This window comes from Bos taurus, chromosome 1, assembly GCF_002263795.3.
Source record: "Bos taurus isolate L1 Dominette 01449 registration number 42190680 breed Hereford chromosome 1, ARS-UCD2.0, whole genome shotgun sequence".
Classification (NCBI taxonomy): Eukaryota; Metazoa; Chordata; class Mammalia; order Artiodactyla; family Bovidae; genus Bos; species Bos taurus.
In genome coordinates this window covers 95,682,759-95,706,415 of record NC_037328.1, presented here as the reverse complement: position 1 = coordinate 95,706,415, position 23,657 = coordinate 95,682,759, and the positions used below count along the sequence as shown (strand labels likewise).

General features: G+C 41.8%; 1 protein-coding gene across 3 annotated transcripts in view; it reads right to left on the bottom strand.

Annotated features, from left to right (window-relative positions):
- Positions 1 to 19,036, bottom strand: part of PLD1 (phospholipase D1) — a 276,225-nt gene extending 257,189 nt beyond the window's left edge. For all 3 annotated transcript variants that reach the window (XM_015472492.3, XM_005201681.5, XM_005201682.5), the window contains exon 1: positions 18,938 to 19,036. The gene's annotated coding sequence lies outside the window, so the exon portion shown is untranslated. The remainder of the gene's footprint in view (positions 1 to 18,937) is intronic.
- Between the last annotated feature and the right edge of the window lie 4,621 nt (positions 19,037 to 23,657).

The window sequence follows — 23,657 nt, the reverse complement described above, 5'->3', positions numbered from 1 at the left end:
CATCACCAACTCCTGGAGTTCACCCAAACTCATGTGCATCGAGTCGATGATGCCATCCAGCCATCTCATCCTCTGTCATCCCCTTCTCCTCCTGCCCCCAATCCCTCCCAGCATCAGGGTCTTTTCCAATGAGTCAACTCTTTGCATGAAGTGGCCAAAGTATTGGAGTTTCAGCTTCAGCTCAGTCCTTCCAATGAACACCCAGGGCTGATCTCCTTTAGGATGGACTGGTTTGATCTCCTTGCAGTCCAAGGGACTCTCAAGAGTCTTCTCCAAAACCACAGTTCAAAAACATCAATTCTTCAGTGCTCAGCTTTCTTCACAGTCCAACTCTCACATCCATACATGACCACTGGAAAAACCATAGCCTTGACTAGATGGACCTTTGTCGGCAAAGTAACATCTCTGCTTTTGAATATGCTATCTAGGTTGGTCATAACTTTTCTTCCAAGGAGTAAGCGTCTTTTAATTTCATGGCTGCAGTCACCATCTGCAGTGATTTTGGAGCCCAGAAAAATAAAGTCTGACACTGTTTCCACTGTTTCTCCATCTATTTGCCATGAAGTGATGGGACCAGATGCCATGATCTTAGTTTTCTGAATGTTGAGCTTTAAGCCACCTTTTTCACTCTCGTCTTTCACGTTCATCATGAGGCTTTTTAGTTCCTCTTCACTTTCTGCCATAGGGTGGTGTCATCTGCATATCTGTGGTTATTGATATTTCTCCTGGCAATCTTGATTCCAGCTTGTGCTTCTTCCAGCCCAGCATTTCTCATGATGTACTCTGCATATAAGTTAAATAAGCAGGGTGACAATATACAGCCTTGACGTACTCCTTTTCCTATTTGGAACCAGTCTGTTGTTCCATGTCCAGTTCTAACTGTTGCTTCCTGACCTGCATATAGGTTTCTCAAGAGGCAGGTCAGGTGTCAAGGGAACAATTTTAATGATCCCAGACTTTTGCATCTTCCCATACACAGAAAAGCACTAAATTCATTAACTTGAGATGTCTGGTTTTCTTTAATTAACAGCAACTTCTGGATGTTCCGACTACCTGGTTTTTGTTGCAAGAAGTCCTACGTATCCTGGCTCCTCCCTTACTTCTTCACAGCAGCCCCTCGGAGCTATCTTTTTCCTGCATTTTTTTTTTCAATTGATAATCAGCAACAGTAGTAAAGTAAGTTGGATAAGATCAAAGTGGACTGATTACAATGCTGAGGGGTACAATGCAGAACTAAATGATGAGGGTATTTTCAATTAATCATGGTCACTTAAACTTATCCTTTATGAATATAATTCTAGGCCCATTTTTGCAGCATTAAGCAATGATCTACACTTCGAAGAAAATCAAGCCTCTACTTGGGGCAACAGAGTTCTCCAGGCCTGTCCTCTGAGAAGAGGTTTGAGGGTGGCTGGTTAGCCCAGAGACCCATTCAGGACCTATTACACTGCCAGCTGAGGCAGTCACTCTCCTGTGCCCCAGAGCTGTGCACTCTCTCTTGCTCTGCACCAGCTCTGGGGGAGCTGGTGAGGAAGACTCCAAGGCCAAATAAACACAGGCCTTATCTTAAGCCAGGCCTCACCTCCCTGCCCCAGACCGAACTTGGTTTTTGAGTCATGACAAAGAAGAAAAATTACATTCATCATTTCTAGTAATTCCTTCTCAATGAACATATGGTCCTTTTAAGTTATGGAAGATTTCATAGCCTTCCTGAGCCACCGGCACTAGGAAATCAGGGTGTAAAAAATTTTACTGTATAGAAATCATCAGATTAAGGGTCTATGACTCAGTAAGTAAACAAATAAATTGAGAAAAAAATCCTGGATGGAATTAGGGGACGGTGTCAACACAAGCACTGGTTTCACGAGAAAGAATGAGAATAAAATGCTTGCCTGGGTTGTGTTAAAATAATTCTAATCACAGTCCATTAAGCGAGGTACTTATACTTTATGCTTAACTTGTGCTTAATTACCATGTAATATAATAATGACTTCTCAGCATGTTCTAAATTGATACTGCAGCCTTTACTTGACTGTAGTAGGAAATTCTCCATACCTGTCTAGCCAGCTCTAAAGACCCAACTCTAGGTATATTACCTAATCTTCCTGACCCACAGGCCTGCATTTATTTTGCCATTTACAGAGTCAGTAAAGCTGGTGATAGAGACAGAGTAAAGGGACAGAATAGGTGATTAAATAGCTAATCCCACTGCTGCTGCTGCTGCTGCTGCTAAGTGCTTCAGTTGTGTCCGACTCTGTGCGACCCCATAGACGGAAGCCCACCAGGCTCCCCTGTCCCTGGGATTCTCCAGGCAAGAACACTAGGAGATTGCAAGTAGAGAAAAAAGTACGAGAGACCCTAGTGAGTTAATGATCACTCAAGAAAGCTGGTTTGCCTAACCACAGAACCAGTCAGGCTTACTTAGCAATAAAACAATGCAACAGAAGCATGAGACATGCCCCAGAACAATAAAACAATGGTGGAAAAAGACTTATATCCTGCCCAGTGAGGTCAGTAAGCTAACAATTCCTAGGACACATTCCTCTGCACACACTAAAAACAAAAATATAAGGAAAAGGTGATATGATACTAAAACCTGAAATGATTTACTATACTCTAGTATACGTTATTGCCTTTTCGCTCATTTTCACTGCATCATGACAGTCTTGGCTTGACCATGTAGGGACAAAAAAAATCCCCTGCCTATGTGGAGGAGAAGTTAATGATGGAAGCTTGATATCTGCTCAAGAATGAGGAAGAAGGTGGTCTTCTCCTCCTCTCCACTTTCCTTTGATTATAAAATCATAGCCCACTAAGATCTAGGCATGACACTTTCTTGTCCACCCACTTATAAGTCTCACAAGTACCCTATTCTAATAAATCACTTCTTGTCTCTCACTTTGCCTCTTGCTGAATTCTTTCTGTGCTGAGACATGAAGAATCAGAGCACCTGGGAGCCCCCATTAACTGAGACACATTTCTGCAGTTTCACTGGGATGGGTCTCACACTTCTTAAAGGAGTACTGAGTCCTCAGTGGGGTATCAGAACACTAGGGCTGCATGTGGAACTGACTGCCCACTGAGCCACCAACACTTGACTTAGAAGCATCTTTCTGGACCAAATGGTCAGGTCATCTGGTCTCTGAGTGTAACTGTCTACCCACAATTTCATTTAAAAATTGTCTGCCCACAACTTCTTTGTCTCCTGAGAAACCTGTATGCAGGTCAAGAAACAACAGTTAGAAATGGACATGAACAACAAACTGGTTCAAAATTGGGAAAGGAGTACATCAAAGCTATATATATTGTCACCCTGCTTATTTAACTTATATGTCACCCTGCTTATTTAACTTATTTAACTTATATGCTTATTTAACTTATTTAACATCATGCAAAATGCCAGGGTAGATGAAGTACAAGCTGGAATCAAGATTGCTGGGAGAAGTATCAATAACCTCGGATACGCAGATGACACCACCCTTAGGGCAGAAAGTGAAGAGGAATCAAAGAGCCTCTTGATGAATGTGAAAGCAGAGAGAAAAAGTTGACTTAAAACACAACATTCAAAAAATGAAGATCATAGCATCAGGTCCCATCACTTTATGGCAAATAGTTGGGGAAACAATGGGGAACAGTGACATACTTTATTTTCTTGGGCTCCAAAATCACTGCAGATGGTGATTGCAGCCATAAAACTAAAAGACGCTTGCTCCTTGGAAGAAAAGCTAAGACCAACTTAGACAGCATATTAAAAAGTAGAGACATTACCTTGCCGACAAAGGTCCATATAGTCAAAGCTATGGTTTTCCCAGTAGTCTTGTATGGATGTGAGAGTTGGACAATAAAGAAGACTGAGCACCGAAGAATTGATGCTTTTGAACTGAGGTGTTAAAGGAGACTCCTGAGAATCCCCTGGACTGCAAGGAGATCCAACCAGTCCATCTTAAAGGAAATCAATCCTGAATATTCACTGGGAGGATTGATGCTGAAGTTGAAATTCCAATACTTTGGCCACCTGATGCAAAGAGCCAACTCATTGGAAAAGACCCTGATGCTGGGAAAGATTGAAGGCAGGAGGAGAAGGGGACAACAGAGGTTGAGATGGCTGGATGGCATCACTGAGTCAAAGGACATAAGTTTAAGCAGACTCAGGGAGATGGTGAATGACAGGGAAGCCTGGCGTGCTGTAGTACATGGGGTCGCAAAGAGAGTCAGACAGGACTGAACAACTAAACAACAACAACCCACAACTTCAATTAAAAAGAAAAAAAAATAGAATTGGCCTGTGACTAAAACCACTCCCTAAAGTATATCTGTGTGTGTGAACTGGCACAGAAATAAGAACACCAAAAAGCACTGGATTGTAGAACAAAAGTTATTAATGAAATACAAGAGAAAATCAAAAATATTGAGAAGTAAGGGAATGAAATAGTTTTAGGATTATTTCCTCTATTTCAAGCCAGTCCAATAAACATGTTGGGATCTGCTATATGTTAGACTTTTAGGTGCTTTAAAAAGAGGTGAAATTTATATATAAATGATATTTATATTTACATACTAAGATCATGGCATCCAGTCCCATCACTTCATGGCCAACAGATGGGGAAACAATGGAAACAGCGACACACTTTATTTTCTTGCACTACAAAATCACTACAGATGATGACCGCAGTCATGAAATTAAAAGACGCTTGTTCCTTGGAAGAAAAGCTATGACAAGCCTAGACAGCATATTAAAAAGTAGAGACATTACTTTGCCAACAAAGGTCTGTATAGTCAAAGCTATGTTTTTTCCAGTAGTCATGTTTGGATGTGAGAGTTGGACTATAAAGCAGGTTAAATGCTGAAGAATTGATGCTTTTGAACTATGGTGTTGGAGAAGACTCTTTGAGAGTCCAGTGGACTGCAAGGAGATCAAATCAGGCAATTCTAAATTAGGAAATGGACCCTGAATATTCATTGAAAGGATTGATGCTGAAGCTGAAGCTCCAATACTTTGGCCACCTTATGCAAAGAGCCAACACACTGGAAAAGACCCTGATGCCGAAAAAGATTGAAGGCTGGAGGAGAAAGGGACAACAGAGGATGAGATGGCTGGATGGCATCACCGATTCAAAGGATGCGACTTTTAGCAAATTCCAGGAGATAGTAAAGTACAGGGAAGCTGTTGTGCTTCAATCCATGTGGTTGCAAAAAGTCAGACTTGACTGAGCTACTGAAAAACAAAAACAAGAGTTTAATCATGTGGTTTAGTAGAGAAAAAACCTACACATAGGAGACTGGTTGTGGGAAACAGAAAGCAGGGAGGACTGCCATGGGGATTTCTGTAACAAATTCACCGTTGAATGAGAACAATGCATTGACTAGCATTTAATTGGAGAAGGCAATGGCACCCCACTCCAGTACTCTTGCCTGGAAAATCCCATGGACCGAGGAGCCTGGTAGGCTGCAGTCCATGGCGTCGCTAGGAGTCAGACACGACTGAGCGACTTCACTTTCACTTTTCACTTTCATGCATTGAAGAAGGAAATGGCAACCCACTCCAGTGTTCTTGCCTGGAGAATCCCAGGGACAGGGGAGCCTGGTGGGCTGCCGTCTCTGGGGTCACACAGAGTCGGACACGACTGAATCGACTTAGCAGCAGTAGCAGGAGCAGCATTTAATTAAGAAAACTCTGAAGAAAATAAAAAAAGACAAAAATTGTCCCTAAATTCCTATACTTCCTAAGGACTTTTAGGAAGAGAGCTGACTATAAATGTCCATATAAATGATGGACATTTATTTCAGCAATAATTGAAAGTAGTGAATGCAAACTCAGTATACAATGGGGGAAAGAAATGCCTTTGACCTCTACCATCCCCCCAAACACATAAATATTTATATCTTAATTTCACTCCTGCAAAAAATAATGAAAAAAAAAAACCATGATAAAATCCTAACTGGTAATTTGCCTTTTATTGCTCCAAATAATAAATGCATAAATAGGGTATTTAAAGGAAAAAGAGGAAAGATAAATATATATATATAATGTTATATATAATAACATTATATATATATAAAACTATATATATGAACAATAGTTTTCTAACATTTTAAAACAGTAGAATGTTTTTGTTTGAATAAAATCTTTAAAAAGCCAAATATAAGTAAATAACATGGTATGGGGTTATAATCCACAGTTTCAAACAAATACCATGAGTCCACACTGAGATAAATAAATAATTGAATAAATAAATAGGTGGGGATGAAAAGACACATCTTCCATACAGAAGAATTTAAAATCATTTATGCAGCTACTTGTCCCTCCCCTAAGAGGTGGAACATAACTCCCTATCTCAATAGTATGGGCTGTGCAGAGTGACTTCCTTCCAAAGAGTACAGTATTGGGTAGGAATGGGGGAGCAACTCCATAGTGAAGAAACCTTGCAAACACTGCCTTGCAAGGTGATTAAAGTGAACACCAGTAGCAGTAAGTCATGATGACGGTGTGTATTCTTGATGCAATGTAATGAGACCACTTTTGTGGTCTTCCTCTCCAATGTGATCATGAGAAAAACATCATAAACATTCTAATTGAGGGACAGTCGACAAGAAACCTTTGGACTTCCCTGGAGGCTCAGCAGTGAAGAATCTGCCTGCAAGGCAGGAGACCCAGATTCAACCCCTAGGTTGGGAAGATCCCCTGGAAAACGAAACGGTGACCCACTCCAGTATTCTTGCTGGGGAGATCCCATGGACAGAGGAGCCTGGCAGGCTACAGAGGAGGCTACAATCCATGGGGTCACAAAAGCGTTACACACGAGTTAGCGACTAAACAACCACTGCAAGACACCTATGGGATACCTAACCAGTAACCCTTTAAACATCAAGGTTATCAAAACATGGAAAATCTGAGTAAATATCATAGCCCAGAGGAACCTAAGGAGACATGACAACTAAATGTAACATGGTATCCTGGATGGGATCCCGGAATAGAAAAAGGACATTAGAGAAAACTGGGGAAATCTGAATAAAGCATGGACTTTAATAACAATACATTAGTATTGATTCATTGATTATTGCAAAAGTGCCACCCCAATATAAGATTTAATAAGAAAGGAAACCATAGTTTACCCATGTATACCATCCTCAAAATGGCTAGCCACTCCAGTATTCTTGGGCTTCCCTAATTAACCATCTGGCTCAGATGGTTAAGAATCTTCCTGCAAAACAGGAGACCTGGGTTCAATCCTTGGGTCAGAAAGATCTCCTGAAGAAGGGAATGGAAACCCACTCCAGTATTCTTGCCTGGAGAATTCCATGGACAGAAGAGCCTGGTGAGATACAGTCATAGGCTCACAAAGAGTCAAACACTGAGCAACCAACACTTTCACTTTTTCACTTCACCATCCTCGAAACTTTTCTATGAATCTGAAACACAAAGTTTACTTTTTAAAAAATAAGTATACAAAATCATGCTTTTTTCAAATGAGATACTTTTATGGAAAGCGAAGTGTAGAGAAGCTCAGAGCTTTGCTCTCTTCATCTTTTACCCTAGCTGCTGCTCCAATCCTAGAGCAGACTGAAATCACTATCATGAAAAACTGGGATGTATTATCATAACAAAATACCAGCCCACTTAGGCAGCCTAGCAGCACTGTGCTGCACGACTCAGTCCAGCCTTTAACTGACTGTATTAGACCACAAGCTCTGTGCGGGCGGAACCACATCTTCGCTGCACAAGCACATGCGGAGCACTCTGTTGGCATCAAAAGACCACTGACGAACTTACAGCACCGGTGTGAGCAGCAAACACAAGGTGATGGCTTTCACCACCAGGCCTACTGGCCTTCCTTGGCCACAGATCTGTAAAACTTACTTCCTCATTAGTCAAGTCTGTTCCCTGTGACGTCAGATAGGACAAACCTCTCCAATATGCCCTTCTGGACTCCTGAGTCTTACAGAGTGATGTATAGCCCTCTTACCCCATCACCCCACCCAACACCACCCCAATAGAACTCAAAGAGGGAGGAAAACAGGAATTTCCCCAAATCTATCAGGTTTATTTTACACTACTTTCATGTTTAATTGATCCATTTTATCACAGATTAATCACCCACAGGACAAACAGCTACAGCTCAATCAACCCTTACACGCTCTCTGCATATGAAAGGAAACATTCATATACAGGGCTACAGATTTTATTTCCCATTGGTTGGGAGTGGCCCTTGTTCCAAATGGCAGTAATATCTCAGCAATGCATCACTGTCCTAAAGGTAACATCTGTGGAATCAGGAAAGAGTGATAACAAGAACCGATAAATCACCCGGGAACTCAGGGTTCACACTAACATCACGTACTCACACAGTAGTTCAGAGAGGCATTCATTTTACAATTAGTGAGCATCTACTACATGCCAGGCAAATGCCAGCTCTCATGGAGCTTATGTTCGTATGTAGAAAACTCAGTATTTAAGACGTGAAGAAAAACTCTTAGTGATCAGTGCCGGGGTGAAAACCACCCACAGGAATAGCTAGGACAATGAGGCTATGAGCAAGGTAATGCAGACTGGGCAGGGAGGCAGGTTTGATGGTCAGGGAAAGACTTTTCAGAGAGGTGATATTTGAACCTTTCGTCATTGACCCAAATGTCAAAAAGATGCACGCCACGCAAAGACTGGGGAGAAGGCTGTTTCTGGCAGAGGGAATGGCACAATGCAAAGCCCTGAAGTGGAACCAGGTTGGTATGCTCCAGAAATAGAATCCCCCCCGCCGACCATCCCCAGAGATGGGCAACTGTAGTTCAGAAAGATGAAAACTGAGGCTGACGTGGGAACAAACCTAGCACAGTTGACTTCCCTGCTAGTCTCCAAGTACCATGCAGAGCTGTATCCTTAGGTGAGAATCTAGGCCCCAACAGATCTGAGCTCAGGGAGTCAGGCCCTTATCTGAGAAACAGGTTCATGGGGCCAAGAGGCAGACTCTGAAAGTTGTCTCACAGGAAGAGAATTTGAGGCCAAACATAAAAGTCGAGACTCTCGGGCAATGTGGCCCGGGTCCAGTAGCCCAAATGACTTGACACTACGCCGGGCACATGGAGGCCCCAGGGCTGGGCAGCAAGTGCCCACAGGGGCCAAGCAGACACATGGGAGGATCATCAGAATCCCAAAGGAACTCACACTACACTGCACCGAGTTGCCCCTCCCCGCAAGAAACCCAATTTAGTAGGTACATGACAGAACCTGGGCCTCTGAATTTAATCAAGCTCCCAGGTGATTTTGTTTAGCCAGACCTTAGAATGACTGACTGGGAGTGAGGAGAGGGCAAGCTTGCCCTGAAGGAGAAAGCTGAGTCTGAAGAATCCTATTTCTACAGACAAATAGAATCAAGGATTAAAGTGAATGCAGTTAAGGGAAAACGGACTTGGTTTAACTATATGTCCACTCATAATTTATAAAATTCATAGAAAAGAAAAAGGGAAGTAAAATTTTATAGTCTAATAAAGATTAACTTAAAAATGTATAGCAAATATCATTTAAGGAGAAGTTGAAAGTTTTCTCCTAGGAATAGGAAAAAAGATTGTCTGCTATTACTGATCACGCATGCATTCGTGCTATGTCATTTCAGTTGAGTTCAACTCTTTGCAACCCCATAGACTGTAGCCTGCCAGGCTCCTGTGTCCATGGGATTCTCAAGACAAGAATACTGGAGTGGGTTGCCATGCCCTCCTCCAGGGACCTTCCCGACTGTATTCAACACCATGATAGATGTCATATTTAATGTAATTAAACAACAACAAAAAAAAGAAAGAAAGAAATCTTATACAAGTTGGGAAGAAAAAATATAAAGTGGATGCAGCTGAGATAAAAAAAAAAGTATGAAACCACAATTATACTAGCTAATAGGAGAAGATAGTTAAGAACATTGCATAACTTGGGGTACTCCTTTACCTCCAACCACATCTCCAAATTCGAGACACTACTTTTGTTTTCAATATAATGCATTTAATGTAAGTTTAAAACCCAAACTTAGGCAATCTGTTGTTTCATAATGGCATGTTTAACAACTGGCTCATGAAATTCCTGAAAGTTTAAAACCAGCTCTCAGCATGTCAGTTCCAGTGCATCACTGGCAAAAGCTTCTGAAAAAAAAACGAAAACCAGTCCATTGCTTTTCCTCCTCTTCCCCTCTTCAGGCCTTCATCTTCTCTTCCCTCCAGCAGACGTACAGCAATGCTTTCACATCTGCTCCGAGGAGCCCCACGGTTCCAGCTGCTAAGGGGCAGCTGCCTTTGCCAGGATGTGGGCAGGGAGGGAGACGGGGGGACACAGCTGGTTCACTGGCCCCATCTAGGAATCCTCAGGAATGGCTGTGCTTAGGGTGTTCTACATACTGGGATTTCACAGAAGAGTTCATTCAGAAAAGCGGTTCTTAGGGGCAGGGTGGGGGACAGTAACAACAGTTTTTTCCTTCAAGTGTGAAAACGGCTGGTGTAGGTTACTGACACACAGTCTACACTTATATCCATGATTCATGCAGATATGTGTTACTCACATCCCTAGAAAGCTGGCGAAGCCTGTGACGCCCTCCTGCCATTTAACGTGAAGGCAAGGAACGTGATGGGAGGCATGTTATTCCAGCACAGCACGGACTAGTTCACTCTTCCCTTGAGAGTGCACCCTACTGTTAATTCTAAATATACTTTAAAAATATACCTCCATACATACACTCGTTGGAAAAGAGAGGCAAATCATGCTTCTCCTACTATAAATAAATGCCACCCTGTGTGTGCGTGCAGACAGGTGTCTGATTCTTTGTGATCCCATGGACTGTAGCCCAGCAGGCTCCTCTATCCATGGGATTTTCCAGCAAGAATACTGGAGTGGGTTGCTATTTCCTTCTCCAGGGGATCTTCCCCACTCAGGGATTCAGAGATGTCTCTTGCATCTCCTGCTTTTGGCAGGCAGATTCTTCACCACTGTGCCATTGGTCTCCTGCATTGCAGGCGGATTCTTTACCTGCTGAGCCACCAGGGAAGCCACTTCACCACCTGCAAAGCCCAAATGCCATCCTATGTTTGTAAATTAAGAAAAAATCAAAATTTCTACCTAATGTCAAAACCTATACCGAAAAAGTATGATTATCAAAGGCATATAGCTCATTATCCCTAGTTGTAAGTAGCTCTGTTGCCTGAAGCTTTCCTATTGCTTCTCATCACTGGGGTCTCATGGAATGCCATACTTATTCAAGAATTCCTCTCAGGAAAAATTAATTTCTCCCTCATCCATATTCCCATAAGGCCCCACCTCCATGTCTCCTCCCACAGTGATTTGCTTGGCTATTTAGGGGTGTCACTCCTGCTAGCTCTGGGATGGAGTGGGGAGAGCTTTTTGAAAGAGGGGAACTAACATTTATTGTGTCATTTCTATGTTCCAGTTGTTATTTAGTTGCTAAGCTGGGTCCAACCCTTTTACAATCCCATGGACTATAGACCACCAGGCTCTTCTGTCCCTGGGATGCTCCAGGTAAGAATACTGGAGTGAGTTGCCATTTCCTTCTCCAGGGGATCTTCCCAACCCAGGGACTGAACCTGTATCTCTGCACTGGCAGGCAGATTCTTTACCACCGAGGCACCAGGAAATCCCAGGCTCTAGGCTAAATGCTTTACAGGCATTGTTTCCTCCAGTCCCCACAATAATCCTATGAGATAGGTATTATTTTTATCCCCATTCTACAGATAGGGAAACCGAGGTATAGGGGACTTTTCAGTTACTTGTCTCAGGCCACATGGTGCTCGAATCCTCAAGATCTGAATCCTAGCTCTCAGGCTCCTAGGGCAAGGACTCTGGCCATTACTCCTGGTGAGGAACTTGTGGGGCTCAACTGTGCCTGACTGTTATTTACCTTACTTGCTTTACAAGACCTGCTTTGATTCATCACTGCCCCATCACCCTACATTTCCAGACAAGACAGTGGCAGATTGGGGCTGGGACTGGGGTTAGGGTAAAAAATCTTTGCTCCATGTTCCTAGCTTCGAAATATTTAGCATCTACAAAATTCTATCAGGTGATTCTTTTTTTCCTTAAGATAATATGATTTTGGAACCCACACCTCAATCCTCTGCTACCTCCCCAATCTCCTTATTTCAAAGGACTCTTTCATCAGAATTCAGGTAGAAAATACTGCAGGAAAAGACCAATGAAATGAGTAAACTGGCTGCAAATTCAAAATGCCACAGACTGTCCACTGTGCTTCTACAAGTTTATTTCTGAAAGTAGTTAAATGGCACAGCAGAACAAATAAATAAGTAAAACATTCATTATAATAATCTTTTCTGGAAATATTTACATATTTTGAATAAAATGAATCACACCGATTCAGCTCACATCTAATTGTACACTACAATGAGCAGTGGAGATGCAAAAGTGAAAAAAACACAGTCAGTGGCCTCTCATGGGGAAGACAAGCGATAAAATAATTGAAAACCCAGTGATTCTAATATCATGCTATATGTAATATCCATTCATAAAAAAGAGTGTACACAAAAATAGACTAGGTTAGTATGAAGACCCCAAGCTGGGGTTAAGAGTTACCTGGTATCTCTTTGTCCATATGCTTTGTTGATTAGCAATGGTTTTAAGAAACAATAAGATCACTTCAAGATAAAGACTTGAATGTAAGACGTGAAACCATAAAACTCCTAGAAGAAAACATAGGCAGTATGCACTTTGACAGTGGTCTTAGCGATACCTTTCTGGATTTGTCTCCTCAGGCAAGGGAAGCAAAAGTAAAAATGAACAAGTGGGACTAAATCAAACTAAAAAGTTTCTGAACAGCAAAGGAAATTATCAACAAAATGAAAAGACAACCTACCAAATGGGAGAAGATATTTACAAACCATATATTCAATAAAGGGTTGACATCTAAAATATAAAAAGAACTCATATAACTCAACAACAAAAAAACAAACAACCCAATTTAAAAATGGGCAGAGGAGATGAATAAACATTTTTCCAAGAAGACATACAGACGGCTAATGGGCACACGAAGAAATGTTCAACATCACTAATTATTATGGAAATCCAAATCAAAACCACAATGAGGTATCACCACATGCCTGTTAGAAGGCTATGATCAAAAAGGCAAGAAATAACAAGCTGCCAAGGAAGTGGAGAAAGGGGAAGCTTCATACACTGTTGATGGGACTGTAAATTGCGGCAGCCATTTTGGGGAACAGTGTGGAGATCCCTCAAAAAATTAATTCTAGAACTACTGTATGATCCAGCTATCCTATTTCTGCATAGTTAGCCAAATAATAAAAAATACTAATTAAAAAAGATATATGCACCTCTATGTTCATTACAGCATTCTTTATAATGGATATGGAGACAACCTAAGTGCCCATGAATGAATGAATGGATAAAGAAGATGCAGTATCCTCAAATTAGAAATTAATTATTAGATGCATGAACATGAGGCCTAGCATTCTAATCTGTAAATGTGAGTATCAATAATGTTGTTTGGCTTGCAAATGAGGTCATGTGTGGGAAGACAATGTAAAGGTGCATGGCATTCCTATACATGAATATTAACTGGTGGACAGTTTAACCTCTCATGCTACAATGTTACTGATCCAAATGGAGAAGTCCTGTGGAGGCCCAGGAAAACTGAAACTCCATGAGAATGTCTGGTGACTTTAACTTTAGTGACCACTAATAAGTTGGAAAACACATTTTTAAATATGCCTTTTAAATGTTGCTAAAGAGTGGATTTAAACAACTTTGTAAAATAAATGACTGTTCAAAAAAAAAAAGATGTGATAATTACAATGGAATATTGCTCAGCCAAGAAAAAGATGAAATCCTGCCTTTTGAACGTATAACTGGACCTTGAGGAAATTATGTTAAGTGAAAACAAATACTATATGATTTCACTCATTTGTGAAATATAAAACACAAACTAAAAAGCAAAAAAAAAAAAAAAAAAAAAATTAAACAAACCAAACACATAGATACAGAGAACAAAGTATGAGTTGCTAGAGTGAAAGGGCTGGGGGGTGGGAGGGATGGTGGGGAGGGTGAAATGGATGAAGGGGATCAAATATATGGAGATGTAACTAAAAATTTTGGTGGCTGTAGCGTATACAGGGGCTTCCCAGGTGGCACTAGCAGTAAAGAACCTGAGACGTAAAAAATGTGGGTTGGATCCCTGGGTTGGGAAGATCCCCTGAAGGAGTGCATGACAACCCACTCCAGTACTATTGCCTGGAGAATCCCATGGACAGAGGAACCTGGCAGGCTATAGGCCATAGGGTCACAAAGAGTCAGACATGACTGAAGGGATTTAGCACAGCAGAGCACAGCACAGTGTATCCAGAAGTAGAAATGGAATGCTGTACACATGAAACTTACATAATGTTATAAATCAATGCTAACTCAATAGAAAAATAATAAATAAATAATCACTTTAAGATAAACCAAAGAAAAGATCATTTTCATCTACACTTGACATTTCAAAGGGATTGTTACGCAGAATCACACGGAACCTCAAGCTTGTGTAAAGAACTGACCAAACTTTCAGCACCCTGTCTTCCCCTGTGCTGGTTCCTCTCTGCACTGGCTTCTCCCTCCCACTCCACCACCTTCCTTTTCCCATATTTATTCCTTATTCTCCTTCATCCAAATTCACTTTCTGTCTGCAAGAGCCTACTTTGGAAAAAAAAATCACTGTTGAATACTGAACTTTGATTTTCCTGTCCTTAATATAAAGTTTGTCAATTTATGCCCTTAGAAGTCTCTCCCTCTCTCAACAAAAGAGCCGACCAGACAGAGTTATTTTTATTTCCCTGTTGCTCTTGGCTGATTTTCTTTTGTGCGTCAGAGGCTTTCAAAAGGTTCCCAACTCCAGATCCAAAAAGTGCAAAAAAATGATTGAGTACAGAATAAAATATTCCTCTCATCCAGAGGGGAGCCTGAGGTCACAGGCTGGGGAAGGAATTGGGGTTCTGGGGCCCTAAGCAGCAAGACTTTCCATGGCTTATGGTCAGCCACAAGCTTCTGTTCTGTCCACCTGGGATAAAACCCAGGCCTTCATTTGGCAGATTAGCTCTGGGATGGTCATAATGATTATTAAAATACAGAAGTGTTTCCTCTCTGATAGGCAAATACTGCCTCCCCATACACATATCCTGGCCTCCACAGACCCTTTCAGGATCCCTGTCCAAAACTCCTCATAACCAAGAGGCAAGGAGACCAGCAGAGAGTCTCTAGGACCCTGTCTCAGTGCTCACAGAGCCTGACAAAACCACACTCCACTTTAATTTCCGCTAGTGAAAAGTGTGTGCATGTGTGTGTGTGTGTGTGTGTGTGCAAGCGCGTGTGTGAAAGTTGCTCAGTCATGTCCCACTCTTTGCGACCCCATGGACTGTAGCCCACCAGGCTCCTCTGTCCATGGGATTTCCCAGGCAAGAATACTGGAGAGGGTTGCCATTTCCTTCTCCAGCTGAAAAATAGAGGAGTTGAATTGGTTGTCTGAGCTGCACTTCGATTGCAATTATGTCAAGTTATTTATCCCTAAGGATAAGGACAAGACAGCAATATAACAATACAAAAAAAATTGTCAGGAGGGTGCAATTTCTGGCTATATTTTTCTGATGAGACAGCAGTGCCAAAACCCTGGGTTCAAGATGCCCGCAATGGAATCCCAGCTCTGCCATAGGCTAGCTTGCTGTACCTCCAATGACTCATCTATAAAAGGGGCTGGTAGGACTATTACATACCTACTTCACGGGGTTGTTTTGAGAATAAAATGTGCTCATGTGTGTAAAATGCTTAGAATAGTGTCTGGTGCACAGAAAGTACCTTTAAGTGTTGATTGAATACACAAATCATTTTGTATTCTGTCACAGAATGTTTGTTCAATAAATTAAAAAGTTAAGCAAGTTTCTCAACACAAAGGAAAAAAAATCAGCTATGACACTATGAAACACCTACTATACACTTTCATTAAAAAACCCAGCATTAAAACATCTGGGATACAGATTTTACACTGGCCTGTGAATTTAGGGAAACACATTGGAAGGCATTTCCACTACAGCATGAGACAGGATTTGTACCATCCCTTTTCTAATCAGAAATGTCACAGGCTTATGAGAAATTTAGGGTATGAGTTTCTCATTTTAACCCTGCAAAAACATTTATCCACACCCTGGAGGGAGAATACATTTTATTTTGTGGTGCTATGACTTAAAGAATTTAAAACATAAAACCAGGTCCTGACAGCTACAGCTCTCTTATGCACACAGTGACTCAAACTAAGAGTTTAAAGGGTCATGTCTTATGTACTGGGTCCTCTGGGTCCATCAATGTTTAGTAAACATCTAGAGTGGAAAGGAAACTGCTACACCTAGGAGCTAGCTCAATCAAAACTCCTTTTAGTTAAACGGGTGCACAACCTGAGCTCAAGCATAATTTGGAAACATGCTACAGAGCTGCTAAGGAGACAAAGGAATTTCATCTTTCTGTTAGAGATTAAGGAGAGGAAACTACCAACAACTCTAGGGAATTCCCTGGCCATCCAATGGTTAGGACTCCGCACTCTCACTGCTCAGGAGATGGGTTCAATCCCTTCTCTGGGAACTAATACTCCGCAAGCCACCGGCACAAAAAACAAACAAACAGAAAAACTCCCTGGTGGGCTGCAGTCCATGGGGTCGCGAAGAGTTGGACACAACTGAGAGACTTCACTTTCACTTTTCACTTTCATGCATTGGAGAAGGAAATGGCAACCCACTCCAGTGTTCTTGCCTGGAGAATCCCAGGGACGGGGGAGCCTGGTGGGCTGCTGTCTATGGGGTTGCAGAGTTGGACACGACTGAAGCGACTTAGCAGCAGCAGCAGCAGCAGCAAGCTTATCCTCTGGGTTTCCCAGGTGGTAAAAAACCCACCTGCCAATGCAAGAGACTTAAGAGATGAGGTTCAATCCCTGGGTCAGGAAGATCCCCTGGAGGAGGGCCGGGCAACCCACTCAAGTATTCTTGCCTGGAGAATCCCATGGACAGAGGAGCCTGACGCGCTATAGCCCATAGGGTTGCAAAGAGTTGGACACGACTGAAGCAACTTAGCACAGGAGTTTATCCTCACAGAGTAAAGTATTAGGCCTTTCCTGATGGGGATAAAATTTACTAAACACAGTCTGGTTATACTTTTTCAACTTTCTTCTTTAAAAGTGAATTTCTCTAAAAATATGAGAAGGAGCTCAAACTTCGCTTAGTGAGAAAACTAAAGCTTGTATTGTAGTCATTATCATTGAAATGTTATTAAAACTCTAAAAAAATAAAAGACTTTTGTGGAGGGATAGTTGTGATGGGAGCACAATAATATGAAAGTACTTAATGCCACTGAATTACATACTAAAAAATGGTTTAAATGAAAAATTTTATGTGTATCAAACACAATAAAAATAAAATAACATGGAAAACCCTATAAGAGTTAAAGGTAAATGAATTTTATAACAAATCATTTTTAATTAAGAAATGCACATTTAGTAATCAGACAGCTTCCAAGGAGCAGGGTCCCCCACTGCCTGGTTGTAAGGGAATCAACAAGCCTAAATACAGCACTTCTAGCCGTGGTTCCCAAATACTCTAACATCAGGTACAAACATGTTAAAGACACACCTTTCTCAAAGCCCTAACTACTCACACTTTTCATATGGATTGTGAGTTATACTAGATCCTGAGAAGACAAGCAGGGAGCTCAGACAATTAGTGAAAAGATCCTAAAACAACATTTAAAGGCTGTGTCCAAATTCAAGCTAAAAGACTGTGCCCTATTCACATGTACGTTATCATAAAACATTTAATACTGAAAGAAAATCTTATTCAAAGAGGCAGTGTGTAATTGTGGAGTCTGTTAATAGTTCAAGCTATAGATTAATTTTCATTCTTTACACTTTCATTGCGCCACCTTTAGTTAGCCATTTAACAGAGCTCAGAGGTCTGGGGATACCTGGCCTCCCCGAAGCCCTGAGAAAGCACTCAACGGGCGGTCTAAACTGTAACCGGTAGGCCTGGCAAGTAAAGTAAGGGAACTCCTCATTTCGGGGAAAAACTTAGGGATAATGAAACGCAGAAACGTTTGTGGTCCTTAAGAATCTACTTGCCTTTAGTACTTTACAAAGACAGTAAAGATAAAATACAGGCGTGGTGATAGTTCTGGACTGACTCTACAAGTTCTGAAGGGCCTCACACAATTCTATCCTAAGCTTGAAGCTCCACTTTCTTGGATCTGAGACCTAAGTCCCACATACCTGAAGCTGGAGCCCCTTTATACACACCCAGGTCCTTGGGCCCTTATCCCTGCCCCGCCCCGGCGTCATCACTTCGTGGGCGCCACAGCTGGTAGCTTTGTGGCCACACGCCCAGGACGGTGCATCTGGCGGGCTGGGCGCTCAGCCTCGGAACACAGCACTTCCTGGTTGGTTTGGGATACTGGTCCCACCGCCAGCGCCATCTCGGTCATCCCACAGCACACGAGAACCCCAGGGGCGCGAGATGACCTAGAGTCACCAGACACACTTGTACTGGGGCCTCCGCGGCGAGCTAGATGGATACACCTGCAGAAGACGCCCTCAACTTCGGCCTGGAGCCAGCGCGGCTCTGCAGTCCAGAGCCACCTGCCCCGGCAAAAGTGCGCGCCCAAGTTGACTGCGTCGACTCTGCAGGAGTCTGGGCCGAAGGCATGCACTGGAGGCCCCCGAATGCTGCCAGAGAGGCCGGTCCCGCGAGCCCTCAGGGAGCTGGTGCCCGCCGCCGACGCCGCTGCCAAGGCTGCCTCCAAGTTGGGCGGGGAACGGCCCGCTGCCGCGGGCCGTCGGGAGGAGGGACGGAAAGCGAGCGCGGCGGAAACCCGCTCCGCTGGAGCTGTGCGCGCCCCCGGCGGCGGCCGTGCGGCTCCTACCTGTGGCGTGAGGGCGGCCTCAGGAACCTGCGCGGTGGCGGCGGATTCTCGGGGCTCCGGCGCAGCTGGCACCACTGGAGGCAGGGGAGCAGGGAAGAGGCAGGGCCAGAGTGGGGACCGCGCCGTCGCCCGGAACTCCGCGCCGGGATTCGCGCTGGCCTAACAGGGGTGGGGCGAGGCGGTGCCCGGCAAGGCAAGTCTCCGCGCAGGCTGGACGCCCCCGCTGGGTACGAGGTCTCCGGCCTCTAAACCTCTTTCCTGGTCCGTGTTTCTGACTCTTTTCTCCCAAATTTTCATAATGCAACCGCATCAATCTAGGGCATGTTCACTAGCATTACTACTACTACTACTACTACTATTATTATTATTCTTATATCGGGCACTCTTGAGCCGCCAAGTGTGCAGGCACGGTTGTAGGAGCTTTGCCTACATAATCTTAATCTCGTGTACTGCAGTTGGTAGCCACAAATGGTCTATTTTACAACTAGGGAACAGGAACCAAAAAGTGAAACAACTTGTCAGAGGTGACACAAGAACTGGGATCTTTGTTGACGTCATTTATAAGCCTTCTTCCAACTCCCTGGCTTCATGTGTTATCAAGCAAGGAAAATAAGACTCTGAAGTAACCAGAGTCTTAAGGTCACCCAATCAAGAACGCAGAAGAGGGAATTTGTATCTTGATGTCTTTGGAGTTCAAACTTCAGAAATCTTTGTATAGAATAATAAATCAAGAGTAAAGCATGGAAAATTCCATTCCACCCATTTTTGTTCAGTTGCTCAGTCATGTCTGACCCTTTGCGACCCCCTGGACTGCAGCATGCCAGGCTTCCCTGTCCTTCACCATCTCCCATGAAACTGTCCAAAACTGTGTTTTGATATCCACTTAGAATAAAGTCTTAAGGAAAAAAAAAAAAAAAAGAACCAGTTGTCATGTGACTTGACTAGCAGTCATTTGGGAATATAGCTTTGAGTATAGGCCACCCTAAGGCAATGACACCCCACTCCAGTGCTCTTGCCTGGAAAATCCTATGGATGGAAGAGCCTGGTAGGCTGCAGTCCATGGGGTCGCTAAGAGTCAGACACCACTGAGCGACTTCACTTTCACTTTTCACTTTCATGCATTGGAGAAGGAAATGGCAACCCACTCCAGTATTCTTGCCTGGAGAATCCCAGGGACGGGGGAGCCTGGTGGGCTGCCGTCTCAGGGGTCGCACAGAGTCGGACACGACTGAAGCGACTTAGCAGCAGCAGCGGCAGCATCCTCATTACACAATTGCTGCCTTCTGCCAAAGCCAAGGGAAACTATCGTCTTCATGGACCCCAGACTGTTAATAACGATGGCCTCTTTAAAGTATGTAGTGGATATTGCAAGGCTGAGACTGAGTTACATAATGTCTTACTGCACACATGGAACCACATGAAGTGAAAAATGTAATATTCCGGTCCAAAATAGGGGAGGAGAAGTGAAATTATTGTCTGGAACTCTGTTTTTCCTGTAACCTATAGTTGCTTAGCTCTCCCTGGACTACGTTCTTGCCTCTTGAGCACATCTTTTCCTAGTGATAGAAGAGTCACTCAGCCTTCATTCTTTCCTTGTTGACAGAAATGATTGATGTCTTTTGAATCGTATGACACTGACAGATTTTTACAGTTAAACACATGGCCCTCTGAGCATACAGAATATTGCCTAAGAGGAGTTTGGCAAGTGTAAGACAAGCATGTTATTGAACAAATGAATACATTTTCCTCCCCTTTTCTCAAGTTTTATTAGTCACAGATGATTTGATAAGTATTATACACACAAGTAATGCACTCTTACAAGCTTGTCCTTAGAAGTTATTGCAAACACTTTTAATTGAGAAGCGGCAGGCTATAAAATTTACAAGTGTCATCATTAAAACATTTGGCAATAGGTTTTTCTATTAACTATAATTAGAAATAAAATTAAGTGCCCTCACTGTAATTGAATTTCTGCTTCCCTGAGCTAGAGGAATAAAATAGAAAAAGACCATATGTTGTTTAGAGATAAGCTTTGGACTGTCAAAGATAAGTTTTATATACAGTATGATTCTGCATGTGATTATTCTATTGTCCTGAGAGATTTAGTGATTGTTGGTTGCTATTTTTCCAAATTTTGCATATCTTCAGAGATGTCAAGAAAAAAATGACTAAGGAATCCTCATATATATCCATCTGTATACATATTTGACATTTTAATCAGACACGTGGTATTCTAAATACTCTTCAAAGTTTATCTTTTCTTCTCAGTATAAAAGCAGTATATGCCCATTTTATAATTTTTACATTTATATTTTACAAAAATATAAAGTTTTGGAGACTACAGAATTTTTTAAATTAAAATTACCTGTCATCTCCCCTTTGCACACACACCCATTATCAACATTTTGTTATATTTTCTTTTTGTTTATTTTCCATAAAGATTTGTTACAAAATTAACACTATACTGTACAATTTAGAATCTTATTTTTCTCACTGAATATTTATAAATTGAGTATTTTTTTACCATCCCTAAGTTTTTTTAAAAAGTATTTAGTGGTGAAGAATATTCTAATTATTTACTTATCTATGCATCTATTGATGGCTTTTGTTTTTTCCTATGTGATACTATTGCTGTTCTTGCTATTTGCATTAATACTCTTAATAGAAATATTTTATATGTGTATATATAATTTATAGAATAAATAAAATTTACATTCTAGTGTGCTTCCCTAGATTTTCTCTTGTGGTATATTTTATATGTACACTGCAATTCAGGTCATCTAGGTCATTTTGGGATGCCCAGTGTCTATCATCTTTTCTGATGATTCCATTTTATTATGATTATAGTGTATAGTTTCAGCAAGAGGGCAATACGAGGCAGTGATCTCCAAGGCAAAAGGCAGATCCTTCCTCTCCCTTCTCACCACACTTCATTTACCCTGCAGGCCAGGTGGACTGAATCCCAAGGAATGCGGGAGTAGAGAGTGTCTGGAGCTGGGCTCACTGGGCACAAGCAGGAGCAGCCTCAGCAGCAGCTTCGCCCTAACCAGGGTGACCGGGTCAGAGACAGCTTCCCACTTCCTGATTTGTTTGTTTTTAACCATCTGGCACTTCCTCTGTATCTGTTGGTTCCAGGCTTGTCTCCCACCCTTAGCTAGAGTCTTTGAGTCCCTGGTGCCCTTTTCTTTGAGAAAACAAGTTTGTATCCATTGCTTACCTTTCTATAGATAATCCTCACTAACATAACCTGTGTGACTTCTACATCATTCCCTCCACCTAATGGTCCCCTAACTAGCACTTCACTTATTTGCTATGAATGCTAATTAACTAACCATAGTACATACACATGGTACTTTGGAAACAGTATGAAACAGAATATTTTATCCTCAGTCACCTGCTTACATAAATCACTTTAGCCATCATAACAGTGACAGAATGAAAGATGAGAACAGTGTGACTATCAAGGCTTAAAATTAAAAAAAAAAAAAAAAAAAGCACTCGACAGTGGTTGGTACCAGAAAATCTCAAGAGAGAATGAGGGACAGAGTAGACATTGTCACGGTATACAGAAGCTGTGTCTCTAGAGCTTCATTTTAGCTTCCTGTGGACCATTTATACGTTTCATAATTTCTTCCAACAACGGTCAGTTTGTGGGCTACCACATGACTCTAAAAAGGGGCCACATTGATGCCTACAACCCCAGCTGAAACAGAGCTAATCTTCTCAGTTACTCTTTGCCAGTCCCTTTGAAGTGTTTTCATATCCAAAGGCCCAAAAAAATCCAACTCCCCCAGCAGTCATTAAGGAAGTTTAAAAACTTGTTTACAATATTTTTACATCTTCAGTGTTTATGTGTTTTTTAATTGTATTCATTTTCATGAATTTGTACATTTATACATAGTATCATGATTTTTAAATTAGAAAACATGCATGATGATTTAAAAGAGTGAATATTTGCTTAGCACAATTGTATGTCAATGGTTGCTGCAATTGTATTAAAGTAACTATAAAAAACAACAATAATCAGTTCCCCCAAAAATCTGTAAATTGCACAGTAAAAAAAGTTGTGTCAAGGAGGTATTGCTCTAGGAATACATAATAAAGAAAAACTAACATTTTCAAAGCTAATGTGTTTTATACAAACATCTATGTATTTTTAACTTTTAAACTTAATATCAAGTATAAGCTTTCATTTAATCATACATTATAAAACCCATTATGTTGCAGGTACTGTTTTAGTAGAGGGTTTTTATAATGTTAAGTTAAAAAGAGGGTACTATATGAATAAACAAGTGAAATCTCTGTTTTCCTATAGGAGAACAAAGTGAAATATGTACGAGATGAAAGGTACTATGAAGAAATATAAACCCAGATAAAGGAAAAGATAAAGACTTCCAGGATGAGGTTGAGGGAGGCTGACAGAGAAGGCTTCTCTGATCGGGTAACATCAGAGCAGAAAAAAAAGAGCAAAGCTTCCAGACAGGTGTATGGAAGAAGAGCATCCAGGCAGAGGGTCTAGGTTGTATGAAGGCCATGAGGTAGAAACATATTTGGTATTTTCAGTGAAGAGTGAGGAAACAAAGGTGAATTGAATGGTGTGAGCAGGGGAAAAAAATGATAGAAAATGTAGTCAGAGGGGTGACTGGGAGCAAGTTCTAAGAGGAAGCAGTTTGAATTAATGTTTTGTTTTGCCTTTTATTTACTGAAGTACAGTTCACTG